The sequence below is a fragment of the Passer domesticus genome, chromosome 1 (genome assembly GCF_036417665.1).
Source record: "Passer domesticus isolate bPasDom1 chromosome 1, bPasDom1.hap1, whole genome shotgun sequence".
Taxonomy (NCBI): Eukaryota; Metazoa; Chordata; class Aves; order Passeriformes; family Passeridae; genus Passer; species Passer domesticus.
In genome coordinates, this window is record NC_087474.1 from 52,118,043 (window position 1) to 52,131,461 (window position 13,419).

At 40.2% G+C, this 13,419-nt stretch overlaps 1 protein-coding gene and 1 long non-coding RNA gene across 10 annotated transcripts in view; one reads left to right on the plus strand and one right to left on the minus strand.

Annotated features, from left to right (window-relative positions):
- The window catches only part of GLI3 (GLI family zinc finger 3), a 206,097-nt gene that overhangs the window by 175,910 nt on the left and 16,768 nt on the right, over window positions 1-13,419 (plus strand). The window lies entirely within an intron of this gene.
- Window positions 1-13,419, minus strand: part of LOC135300521 (uncharacterized) — a 23,567-nt gene continuing 10,148 nt past the window's right edge. The window contains exons 3-5 of the long non-coding RNA XR_010362350.1: window positions 12,157-12,279; window positions 7,725-7,834; window positions 1-4,987 (exon numbers count right to left, since the gene is read on the minus strand). This is a non-coding gene — a long non-coding RNA (uncharacterized LOC135300521). The remainder of the gene's footprint in view (window positions 4,988-7,724; window positions 7,835-12,156; window positions 12,280-13,419) is intronic.

Here is a 13,419-nt window from a genome sequence, read left to right on the forward strand (position 1 = left end):
CTGTGGATATGCAGTGGTTTTTTTGTTGTTGTCAATTTAAGTTTCCTTAAAGTAAAGGCTGTATCCTTTAAACCATTATCTGTGCTAGTTATTGAACAATGCATTGCACAATTCCTCTCTCACTACCATTGGGGTAGTGTTTACATTTATTTATTGTGCCTGTATTACATGTAATATTACCTCAGATAACCAAGAAAATCCTGCCTGCAGTATTTGACCATTTGCCATATTATATTCTGCTTTAAAGAGTGTTTAACAGTGAGCTTATCTTACTCCGTTATGCAGGGCAAGTACAAAATTTTCAGGCTTGGCCACTGTCATTTAAATCAAGAGACCACTTCATTTTGCAAAGTCAGAGCATGTGCCTTGCACAACTCCCTCCAGGGCAGCCACTGTCTCTGCATGGATCAGAGCCAAGGGATTACCAGCCAGGAAATTAATTGCCAAGGGGATTCCAACACTTACGGTTAGTAAAAAAAGCCTGAACAAAGAAGTGTGTTTTATGTAACATTCTGAAAGCACCAAGCTCCAGTTCTGAAAAGTGTTTTGGCAAGGAAGAGTTACAGAGATATGGGACTATCCTTTGGTTTGCTGCTGCAGATTTCTGTGGTTGACTGCCAGCACAAGTCTGTCCCATTCAGATGGTGCCACAGTGGTGTATAGGAAAAGCTAGGAATCTTTGAGATAAACCAGACTATTTAGGATTGATTTTTAGTTACTAAAGGCCCTTGTAAGTTCACTGGAAGTCAATTAAAGTTAGTGTGTGGAATGCAGGGGCAGAAAAAAAATGGCCTTGGCTCTTTTTAAAGTCTTTTAGGTGATACTCCCATGTTCTGCTAAGAAATCCTGCACAGTTTTCTTTGCAACAGCTCAAACATACATCTTTAGATACAGTGCAGCACTGTTTACAGCACATATGAGAGGATAGAAAAATGTTATCTCATGGCAAAAAAAAAAAAAAGATAAAATATGGTAACTCTGCTACTGCTGCCTGAAACATCAAGTGTGACTAACTTCTAAAATGGGACAGAGACCTTTGCTAGCCCTGAATTTGCTAGGATAAGACAGGGATGATAAAGCCTAGCATGGATGCAAAAGGGAAAGTCTAAGTGGGTGTCCAGTAAAAAAACCCAAGGGAGTTCTTAGAGCAGCAATAAACTGCTGCATGTGCTGAAGCTTGTTAGACATGTTTCTTGGAGGTGTAAGGAGGAAAAGCCCCAATTGCTTCTGCCAGTCCAGTTGTGATGTCATGGCTTTAAGACACTTCTGCTGTCAGCTACTGAAGCTGGATTAATTCTACCGGATCTCCTCTGTGATTAAATATATCTTAAAACATATATTGCCTCTAAAGATTTTGGCATTGCTTATCACTGCCAGCATTTTTATATTAGTTTTTGTGAAAAGTGGTATGTGTTTTCAAGTCACTGTATTTCCAGTTTTTGTAGAGGTTTCTAGTGTCATTCGTTGCTAAATGTGGATCAGGCATTATCTCTAATCTGAACTGCAGCTTTCATAGTTTATGTATAAGGAGACACTTAAGTGCATTTATTGGAAAAAAAAAAGCTGTTATTCAATAGTCTCTTTCTGCAGACAAAGCATTGGTATTTTAATCATATGAACAATTTGTTTGTGTCCATGTGGTAAGCACAAGGGCTCTCTTTACAAAAAATTCAAAAGAATTACTGATTGATTTACACAGGAAGATCCTGATGAGGAATATATTTTCTTTCATTTTAAGTGGGTCAGTATTAGCTGTGCTGTAATTACTAATAAATACTAAAAGTAGAAGAAAGTGCATGATTTTACAAAATCTGGTCCAAGGTTAAACCAAAGGAGGTGCATGTTTTTCAGCAAGTCCTATATACATGCTTAGTGCTAGTGCCCATATGCTTAATGCACCTTGAAAAGCAGATCCCATTTAAGTATCTGGCATTTACCTTGCTATTTATCCCCTTCAGGAAGAAAGGATTTTCAGTAGAACAGGCAGTGACTTAACTTTTTTGTAAGGTATCAAATATTTTGCTAATCTTTCCACATAGATAGATGACTCCTGGAGTTTGGAAGAATTCAAAATCTTGTTAAAATGGTACTTTTTAGCTTCCCCTAATTTTCTCTTGATATAGCCTTTCATAGGTTTCTAAGCTGTTCATGGCATTAAGCAGTTTGTCTCTGCTAATATAAAATTGTATAAAGCTGCTGTACTATATAATTACATTTTAATTCAAAGAGCCTGTTGATTCTAAACTAGTTCCAGTGTATTTCCAAACACATACACTGAAAGGCAGTGTAAATTTTAACAGATTTTTGCCATTAAAGCTTTACAATTTTTATAAAACAGCTCTGTCTTTATATGTTCATTTGGTGCACCAGTTGCTGGGATATTTTGCTGGGTACTTTCTTTCATCCAGTTTTTTTTTTCTTCTCTAAGCATCTTTACTCTTAAGTTTTTATTTCTTGGCTCTGCTACTCTGGTCTGTGCTGTGGAATGTAAAGATTAGGAACCTCTTCCAATTTTATTTTCTTGTGAACATGCCCTGTGTTAAAGGAGAAATATACTTTTAGCGTGGTTTGAACCCAGAGCTCAGTAACTAACTGTAGGAGTTGCTAAAGCCCCACTCCTGCAGAGAGCTCAGTGTGTTGGACCCAGTTGATTTTAATGGGCTCCAGGCTGCCATAAGAGCTCATGTCAGCAGAGCAGCTCGCTGAACCAGGATCTGTGCATCTTGGCCAGGAGCAATGGCTGGAATTTATCAAAGCCAAACAATATGAAGGGAGAATAGTTAATTTCAGGTTTAATATATACAGCAGGTCTGATTTCCATTGAAGTCAGATGAGTTATGGTGGCAGGAAGGAGGCCTATAGTTTTTTGTCTTCTGCAGAAATGTGGGAAAACATCCAAAGTATTTAGTTCTGCCTCGTGTGTGCTAGTGTGCTTCTGTCAAAATCAGGAACGGTATTTTCATTCTTTGTACTATTTGCAAATAAGATGAAATACCTTATTGTAATGCCTCTTTATGATTACTTCCTTCTCGAGTGCTGGCAGAAGTCCTCTGTGGTCTGTCTTTGCCAGAGAGAAAAATCCAGAAATACATGCTTTTAAGTGTGTGATACTAACATCTGTAGCAGTGCTAAGTGTCAAGCTGTTCAAGTTTTTCAATTTCTTTTTTTTAAGGTAAGTCCTGTATGTTTTTGTTAAATTGTACACAGATGTACATGAGTTCAGATTTGTAAAGAAGAGTAAGCCATTGCTCACCTTCGGTACTGCCTGTGAGGGAGATTTTTAACATGGTTTTCCTGAAATTCTCCAGCAGTTGCATGTCAAATCAATTTTTATCCTTAAATGCAAAGATCATGAAGCAGAAAATTCTGAAGTTCAGCCTCAGGTGGTTTTCTCTCCTTCCATATTCAGCCACTCCTAGAAGGTATCATTTTCTAGGCAGCATTCACTGGCAGTCTTAGAACCAGTGAAGCAGATGTTTGGCCAGTCTTTACCCTCTTTCCCGTCCAGCTGTAGGAAAACTCCCTTGTTGGTGCACTACTGCTTTGGCTAATTGAGAGAGGAATGTCTAATGCATCTGAGGGAATATGGAGCTTTGCAATGTGAATTTCCTCTCTTGTGAGCTTATGACTTGAACAGGCATTGCACCTCCTCAAAATCATGCTGTAGAGCTGTTTGCTGAAGGCAGGAGCCCTTCCTGCAGCTCAAGCTGTAGAATTCCTGCCTGTAGCCACCTCTCAGAAAGCCTGTGGGAAGAGCTTGGATGCATGTGTGATGGAGAAGAATGAGAGGAAAGCAGGCAGAACAGGTTGAAGATCATCAGTGCAGGGCTCAGGTATAGGATTTGGGAGAAGACCACCTTCATTTGCTATTACACCATTAAGATCAACATCACAGTTTCATCAGGTAGTCAGCAGTGGGTCTTAAATCCTTCAGCAAATGGCCTTTGTCAACTTTCTTCTTTCATCCTGGTCTTTCAAGCCAAATTTGAATTCTCAATCACTGGTACACACTTCACCTGTCTTTTTTCTCCCTGTGCTTTTCTCTTTGGTAGTCTGTTTTGGGGTTCTTGTTACACTGCAGGTGCCAAATAACCCTATATTTTTATCATATGACTTTTACATAGAAGGTGTAATGCATAGGTGTAACTGGGGGACCTAAATGTGAAGAGCATTAAAAAAGCAAGATAGAAGTGAGACAAATACCTACATATATATATATATATGTGTGTATATATATATATATATATATATATATATATATATATATAAACTAAGTTTTGTAAAAGTGAATTCTGTGCATTGCTGAAGTCTTGGTGAAGTTGAAAGTTATAATGGAGTTCTTCCTGTGATGTTGCCTTTTAAAAAGGAAAAAAGCATACAGCAAAAGGCTTTTGTGCAGTTAGCACAGCAGTTCAGATGCTCAGAGCAGCTCTCAGCCTGTGTGTTCAAACACACAGTCTACAACAGGAAAATCTTGAAGCAAGTGGAAGTTCGAGGAAAATTTTCCAGCACCCTTGCAGTGGTGTGTAACACAACCTGCAGGAGCTGTGCAGGGATCGCTGCCATGGAGGCAGCTGGGAGGGCAGCCAGGAGAGCCAGGAAGCACTGCAGACAGTAGGCAGGTAGGAGAAGGTGTTGGGAGAAACAGCAGGAGTGCTCAGCTTGTGGTTGGCCCCTTTTACTCTTCCAGGAGCACTGCAGGGGAACTTATGCCCTATAGGCTCCTTCATCTCAGTGCTCCAAGAATTTGTCATCCTCACGTAACCCTCTTGCATCTTTCCTTGGTTCAGTAGTTCTCAGAAGAGCAGGGCTGCTCCTTGGAGAGCAGAGATTTAACCAAAACGTCCCTGTTTGAGAGCAATTGACTTGAGCATTTGGCTTCTGGTTTCCACTATCAGTTCCTTCTGCAGCCTCTTCATGAAAATGCAATTAGCCTGTTCTGGGGCAAGTCACAGATTGGGCAGGTGGTTGGAGAGAGAAATGGAGCCTTTAAAAAAAAAATAAAATAGGGAAACTGTGATACCTTGCTTGAACTAATGCAAATGTGATACAAAGCATCAGTGCTGGAAGAGATGGTAAAACTCAGTTATCACGACAGCATGCATTGAAAAATTACTTCTCTACAGCTGGGGAAAAAAAAAAAGAGTAAAGAAATCTGGAATTCCTGTGCCATACAGCTTCACCTGTTAGTGCCCTAACTAGTAATACAAGAACTCAAGTTCCAAGGAAAACAAGGCACTTGATTTTTGACTTGATTTTTGAGAGTTAGGGAAGAGAACATCAGAGAAGAAACAAGCCTGAGTCATCAAAACACCTTTCCTACCACTGTAAAACTGGAATGATTAATTCCACAACATCTATATTGATGTTCTGGCAGAATCTAATTTCTTAGATTTTCAGGTTTAGCAAATAAAGATGCAATTTCTGCCCATTGCTTTATAGCTGCATGCTCTGACACGGGAAATCAAGGGAGAGCTGTAAAACATTGCCCTTGATGGAGTGCATTTTGCTGCTGACAGACTTAACTCTACTGCCTATGTGAATATATGTATATTAAATGAAACAAGAACAAGATGTGATCTTATTGGGAAAGAATCCCTGCAATATCCCAGAAGTTCCATTCACTCCACAGAATATACCAGAGTCTACCAAAAAGCTGTCCAAAACCTAGAAACAGATACAGGCTGAGGGAGTTGGTTCCCCAGCGTGACAAGAAAGCTGTGTTTGCCCTGTTGATATTCTATCACATCCATACTGGATAACTGCTATATCAGAGATTAAAAGAAGGTCATGCTGTATTATGAACCACTGTCTTTATTTTTAGGATTAGATAACTTTTCTCTTTTATTCCCCCCACTGATTCCCTTTATATCCTAAGGGCAGATCCTTTCTCTTGGGTCAGGAATGTAATAAGGCAGGTTTTCCTCTCTCCAGGATATTGTGTCTGTCTCACTGTGTTTAAATTGCCAGAGAAAGCTCTTCTGAGCAAAATACAGTATTTTCTTTGTACAAGAGCCAATGATTGACGTATCCATGGGGATTTCTCTGTCTTTAGCATTTAAACATACAAGTTGGATATGTTTAACCTATTGATAGGCAACAAAGACAACTACAGGATTTACTGCAAGAGAACAAAAGGAGAAGCAGAAAGAAAATATCTCCTTTTTTAACTGGGGGATTTAGAAATTTTATTGGGTTTTTTTATCTCTCAATTTTATTGAGATAAAAGAAAAAATCAGACCTATATTTTCAGCTGAAGGAGAAAGGTGAAAAGCAAACAGTCCTTTGAATTAGCATATTCCTGTATATTAATAATACCGTTTCAGATTTAGAGAACAAGACTTATCCAATCCCATATGCAAAAAGTAATTTGATTCACCATGTCTTGCTTAAACATCATTTGAGGCAAAAGAATGATTCCTGCTCAGGAGTACAGTGAATTCCACAAAATGCAAAAGTTCATTATTAGTTTGATTGCTCTTGGCCTTTGTGCATTCCTTGCTTCTGAACTTGTATGCCCCATGCAACAGGGACAGTCTCTGCCCATGTGTTACACTGAACCCCAGATCTTTACTAAATTTTTACATATGACTGTAAACCCAGTCTTCTCCAGTGGCAGCTGAGCTGGTCCAAGAAAGCTGTTGACCACAATTATTTGTTGCAACATTTCTGAGGTTCCCTTCAGTCTACCATTTATTTGGGAATTCTCCCTCAGACACTGGAGTCCTCCTTTTGTACTGTTTCCATCCTCTCTTCCAGCCATTGGTTTCCATGCTGCCCTTCTCCTGTTCCTGTCATTCCTGTCCTTCTATGTACACGGGTTATCTGAAGTTATAAATCATCATAATTTTTCAGTTGACTTAGGGCTTCTAATTTTGATTCCTCCCTTTCTTCATTGACTGCTGTTGCCAATTCTCAAGGGACAGAAATGGGTATCCAGAACAGCACAGTAATAAATGAGGTTCAAGCATGAATTCAGCGGGAGTGCTGACTGGAGTCTCTTTTTTGTTCTTATAATTAAGTATTAACAGTCATGGACATGGAGTTCAAATGTTAAGTTTGTAAAATATGTAAGTCACATTTCCCATTTTCCACATGCTTCACTCCTTTTTGAAATAACCATTTCTTTAACTGAAACTTTCTTTATGTAGTAATTTTTTTTCTTAATAAGGAAAACATTTTTAGTCACACTGGAGCTACAAATATTTGCAGTATATATATATAATTTTGCAATGCTTTTATCTTGGTCTTGGCTGGGATAGAGTTAATTTTCTTCCTAATAGCTAGTACATTCTATATTTTGGATTCAGTATGAGAATAAGATTGATAACATACAGATGTTTTAGTTGTTGCTGAGCAGTGCTACTCCAGGTCAAGGACTTTGCAGTTTCCCATGCTCTGCCAGGGAACAGGTGCACAAGAACCTGAGAGCGTACACAGCCGGGAACAGCTGACCCAGACTGACCAAAGGGATGTTCCATACCACAGAACATTATGCTTAAGTTATAAGCCAGGGGAAGTTGGCTGGGATGACCAATTGCTGCTGAGGGTGTGCTGGGCATCAGTGAGCAGGTGGTGACCAAGGCCATTGTGCATCACTTGTTTCTGTTGGCTATTATTCATGTCCCTGTTCTTATCTGCCTTTTCATCGTTATCATTATTAGTGCTATTAAAATTTTTATTTTGAATTTTAAACTATTCTTATCTCAACCCATGGATTTTACCTTTTTCCAATTCACCCCATCCTTGCTGGCAGGGGCTGGTGAGAATGAACATGGTAGGTAGTTGTTGGTTAGTGTTAAACCACTACAGTTGTTGAAAAAGCCACAGTCCTCTGAAATGTAACACAAAAATATCTGATTATGAAAAATGGCATGCCACTAGTCTTCATTTAAGTTTGCAATCATGACCATATCTATGGGGAGCAAGGGGCTTAATTTGTTAATAGTGGAAAATGTTGAAAGTTAAGTATAGGGATTGAGTGACAAGATCAACACTGTGAGGTGAGGAGTGCAGCACACAGGCTATTTAGTGTATTCATTATACACCGAGGAAATTGCTGTGCAGTGCTTTTAAGATCCAGATAATCTTAACTGTATGTATTCCATTTTAGTAAAGGTGTCAAGACTGTGAAGGCACTGACCTGCTTTGGGCCAGATCAACAAATTGTATAAATTGTCATGTTGCTAATCAGCATTAGCAGAGATCTGTCACAACAGCATTTCTTAAATCTTGATAAAGTATGAAAGACAGCATAAAGAACTCTAATAGAATAAGTGCATCCAAAGGAAAGGAAGCAGGATTGGAGATAGTCGTCTGAGCTTCTCCACAAGCATGTGCCTATTTGGAAGTGCAGAGTTCTTCTTGTATAGCTATAGCTTCCACTTGGCTTTAGGAACTGCAACCAGCTTAAGTGTTTATGCCACCATAAGGGCTTAAAGCAGCTTAAGTGCTTCTTCCATCTCAGGAACTAAAAATGGCTTAAGTACTTATGCCACCCGAAGGACATAGGGTCAAAAGTGTATTCTCAACATGAGCAGCAAGGGGCAGACATTGGTCTCTTGAAGCTGTATGGCCTGTTTGTGCCTGCAAAATTTTTAGTAGGGAAAGGACAGACAGTATCTGTACCTATTTTCCATCAGATAAGAGGAAATTAAAATGCATGCATTGTTTTAACAGAGAGTCACAGAGGTTAGAGGGAGACTCAATTGCAGTGATTGGAATGTGTCCAAGAAGTCTGCTGGGGATTTCACTCCATGGAGATGCATTTTTTTTCCTCCTCACAATGAGATTTCTATTGTCACAAGAGATTTCCTGGCTCACCAGGACCTCCTTTACATCCTGACTTTTTTACAGTGCCTTTGTCTGTTCATCTTGCTGTGGATCATGGAGTCAGCCTTTATCAAGATGTTAATGAGATGGTAGGCAAGCCAGTCTGATGTCATCTCTCAGTTGCCTGACTACCTAAAATGGTAACAAGGAGCAGTGATGAGTTGCATATTGCATCCCTGGGGAGCAGGCAAGCTTGGGGACTTGCTTAAATGCTGCCCTGTCACTGTTCTGAACACTGATATTCTTTTTGCAGTCACTTGGCTATCTCAGGAAGCTGTGTAGGTCAAGAACCTCAGAAGTATGCACACCATTCATGAACAAGTGACTACTTTTAGTGGGAATCAGAGATCGAAACATTTGTATGAATGTGGCCTTTAGCTTTCCTGGGCCTTAAGTCTCTGCCTCAGCTGTGGCCGTAGTAGAAGGTATCTTTGCTAAGGTTTGTTGTTAGGAGAGGTACATTCACAAGCTATGAGGTACTCAGAGGCTTTGGTAATAGTCTCAAGTATAAAGTGAATGTGAGGTCTGTACTTGCGCCTAAGTGGTGGCAGGGATGTTTGAATTCTGCTACACCAAGTCTGGTGAGTCCTGGTGTACTTCACACTATTCTGGTCAAGAAGGTTGAAGTTGTACTGGAGCAGGTGAAGAGGCTGAGAGGGCAGCTAATGGACTAATACAGTCCTCAAAGTGGCAATGGGGAATCTAGGAACAAAATGACAAATGTGACTCGGAATTCCCCACCTCAAGCCAAAGCAGGTTGAGGGGGGAATGAGGACTTGATCATTGAAGAGAAGACCAGAAGGAACTAGTTTATTTAATCCAGCAAATGAAAACAGAGAGGGGAGTGCTGTCTGCCAGTTAGTTAGGGTGGGGAAGGGAGAGAACTAAACACTCTGCAGGGAAACAGAGCTGTTTAAGCTAAAGGATAGTGTTGGCATGAGAACAAATGAATATAAATTGGCTGTGAATAAATCAAAGCTAGAAATTAGTTGCTAACCAGCAGAAGAGTGAGTTCCTAGAAGCGCCTTCCACTGGGACCAGAGGGGCCTGATCACTAAGGTACTTAGAAGCTGAAGCTCTGTTTATGACCAGGATTATGTGCAGTGGGACTTGCCATAGCAAGGGGTTGGGCCTGATGACCAGGAACCTGTTTCTAACTGTATGTGGGCTTAAGGTCAAATCTACGTTCCCTATGCAAAACACAGAAATAAAAGTGTTCCCTGCAGGCTTTGCATGTCAGGAACAGCAAATCCCCTTCCAAACCAGCTTCAGAGCTTTCCAGTCTGGTACTGCAAGGCACAGCCTCTGCCACATGTCCTCTGTGGGCTCCACAACTCTCTTGTGCAGCTGCAGGACAAGCTGTGTTTAGCAGCCATTCCACTGCGATGCCTCTTCACCTTTTGCTCTTTGTCCCCTATGCATCAAATGCAGCAGCTCTGCTGATTTGAGGGGCTTTTTGTGGCAGTACAGTATAGGGGGAGATTTGTGCTAGAAGATGGGTTAAATGCTGCCTCTGCTTAATGTCAGAGAGGTGAGATCTAGTGAGAAGTTACTTAGCACCCCCTTTTTAATTTTTAAGATACAGGGAGATAACTGCGAGAAGATAAAAGTTTGACATTGTTGTAGAACTGAAATTAAACCTAATTTTGGTAATGGTGATATGTTTTCACTTGGCCACTAACTTAGCACATCATACTAATACAGCATGGTCTCCTCCCAGTTTACTCCTACACTCTAGGGTAGCAAGTCTAGGTTGGAAAACAGAAATGTGAGATTCTCCCAGAAAATTCTGCTCTTGCCACCAAATAGAACTTTGCTTTCAGAGGCAATCTCAGTTGCATTGACATTCTTTTTTGGGTGTTCCTAAATTTTTTGCACTGGTATGGAGAGGCTTTTCCTCCTGCTGTTTGAGTGCTGTGAGAGCACATTTGGCCTTTGTTTATGTACTGAATAGCTAACGAGTACCATGCAGTCAGCTAGGATGTGTCAGATTCTCCTTTCTTCTAAAAACCCTCTTGGAGGCGGGAAATGGAACACTAAAGTTATTGCAGAGCCTACCTCCAGTGTCACCTCATCTGCTGCAATATTGAGTAACAGGTACAGTTGGTATGGATTATATGAGAACATGCATGATTTAAGGCATTCCCTTTTCAATATTATTTCTTACCATGTAATCATTTATGCTTCCAGGATATTGTGGATTGAATTTCCCGTTACCTCTGGTTTTTGAGATTGCCCAGTAGAGATGACAGGCAAACTTCAGTCTTGATTTCAATTAATGTGGTGGGGTTTTATGCTCTGGAACTGAAATCCATCTCAGAGCTTCCTCCTTCAAAGGCAGGTCATTCACAGACCAAAATCAGTATTTAGGTCAGCTCCCTCTGTTTGTTTTAGGGTATTTTGCAACTGGATGATAATAACATTTTTTAAAGAATAGAAAATGAGCCAGGACAAACAGAGGTTTGGTAATAAGCACTGAGGTAGCATGAAAGTGACTGGTATTCTACAGATGACCCCTGTTCAGCAGCTTTTTGGAGCTGTGTGCAATGGGAGATAGCTTGTAGAATTCCAGCTTTTAATTGGAGCTTTTTTTTTTCCAGGTCAGAAATTCTTAATAATACAGAGCTGATGCTTCAGAGCCTTATGCTAGCAAACTTGACACTAGGGAGTAATATCATTGGCTTTCATGCGCCTATTTACTGTAATAAGGATTACAGACATAAGTAAAACTTGCAGGTTTGGGCCCACAAAATTAAAAGAAAAACCTTTTCACACCCTGAAACTGCATCAAAATTCAATTTCACCAGGAAAAAAAATTCCTTCTGATCTAGTCCCTGGAATGTGACATTTCATGGGTGTAATAAGGTTACAAACAGATTATAAATTGAAACCCTATAATTCCTTATTGTACTGTACCAAAGCTTCTGCTTTGCATAATACTCTTATTCCTGACTGTTCTTTGTTTTACAAGCTCAAAACTGCTCATTTCCTCTCATAATAGAGACCAGGGAGCCAAAAACACTGTGTAAAATCCAAAGGTAATTATCTGAGTCAAAGAACCTGAATGCTAGAGTTCACAAACTTCTGAACTTTTCTAAAGGATGTTGTTTGCACAGTGAGACTTCCCTCCTCTTTAAACATGTCACAAAAATTGCACATTCTTTCTGCCAAATGATAATGGTGAAATATCCCAGTGTAGATGTAGTTCACAATTTGCATTTGTGTAGTTCTACGTATATGTCCATAGCAGATGACTGACGAGTTTTCTCATAGTAACTTGAGCAAGTGAGGCTGTTGGATGACAAACACTGTGAATCTCCTCACCTGAGAACACTGCTGGTGCTGATTTTCTAGGAAGACTCCTCCAGACCAGTCTTTCAGTATTTGGACATGTTTGTCGGTCTGCTAAAATATGACCACTCTGCAAAAAGCAATTAAGCAGCTCATCTGTGAACCAAATAAATTACTAAGATTAGTACATCACAGGCTCATTTATTCCAGGCTTTCCCTAAAGGTGAAGATTCTCAGAGGGATTGAATGAGAATGAGATGGATTTGCAGGTGAGCTCTCAGGGGTCACTTGCAGCATCAGAGCAATGAAGGAAAACAGCACAAAGAGGGATTTGATTGTAGGAAGATCAGAGAGTCTGGGAAAGGATTGATAGAGTAAGAGAGCAGGGCAAATGTGTTTGGAGGGCCACGGTTGTGAGAGACCAGAGGATGATCATAAGATATTTGAGAGGTAAGCCAGCGATGGAGAGAAGCAAATGATCATCACCACTCTCAGCAAGCTTTGTCAGCTGCTGCAGTGAGCCTGGGCTGGGGGGGAGTGAGGAAAGGACTTTTAGGCCCATGAGAAAGGTCAGTTTTAGAGGATTCTCATGCTGCTAAAGGTTAGAGGTCTAGAGTGCAGGGAGCAAGCTGATTTGCAGGGACAAAGAGAAAAAACTGTCCTATGGAGATTTTCTCTGAAAGAGTCTCCACGGGTGCCTGAGTGTCCACACAGCAGGAGGTAAAGGGAGGTGCTGTGGTGAACTGATTGATCCAGCCTTGAGGTTTTTTATCGAATGGAAAGCCTGTGTCACACACTCAAGTTTCATCCCCCTCGTGGCTGTGTAGGTTTAACGACATAATACACAGTCTGTAATGTTTATTGAGAGATTTGGATGAATTACTTGAATGAATTTTTTCTCTTCTTTCTCTTTCAAGAAATAACACACATAACCCTCGTTGAACTGTTTTGATGCCATTTCACAGCACAGGGCATGTGTATGCTTCTGGCACAGGTGTGTGTACTATGAATACAGATCTGCACCAGGATCATTAACTCTTGCAGATTACAAGTTGTATGTTGCCCAGCACCTCTGCTCTGATCATGCATCCTGTGCCCCATAACAACTTTTAAGAAATGGCAATAAAGTTTCAGAAGAAGATCTGTCATCTTTTATAGGCAATGGATGTCTGTTTTCCATAGCAATGGTGCATAATTTTGAACATAAGTAATTTTATGTGGCTTTCTGACTGATTTCAAGACTTCAGAAAAGATTTGGATTATCTTCTTTGTGTTCCAGTATGAGGTAATGTGTTT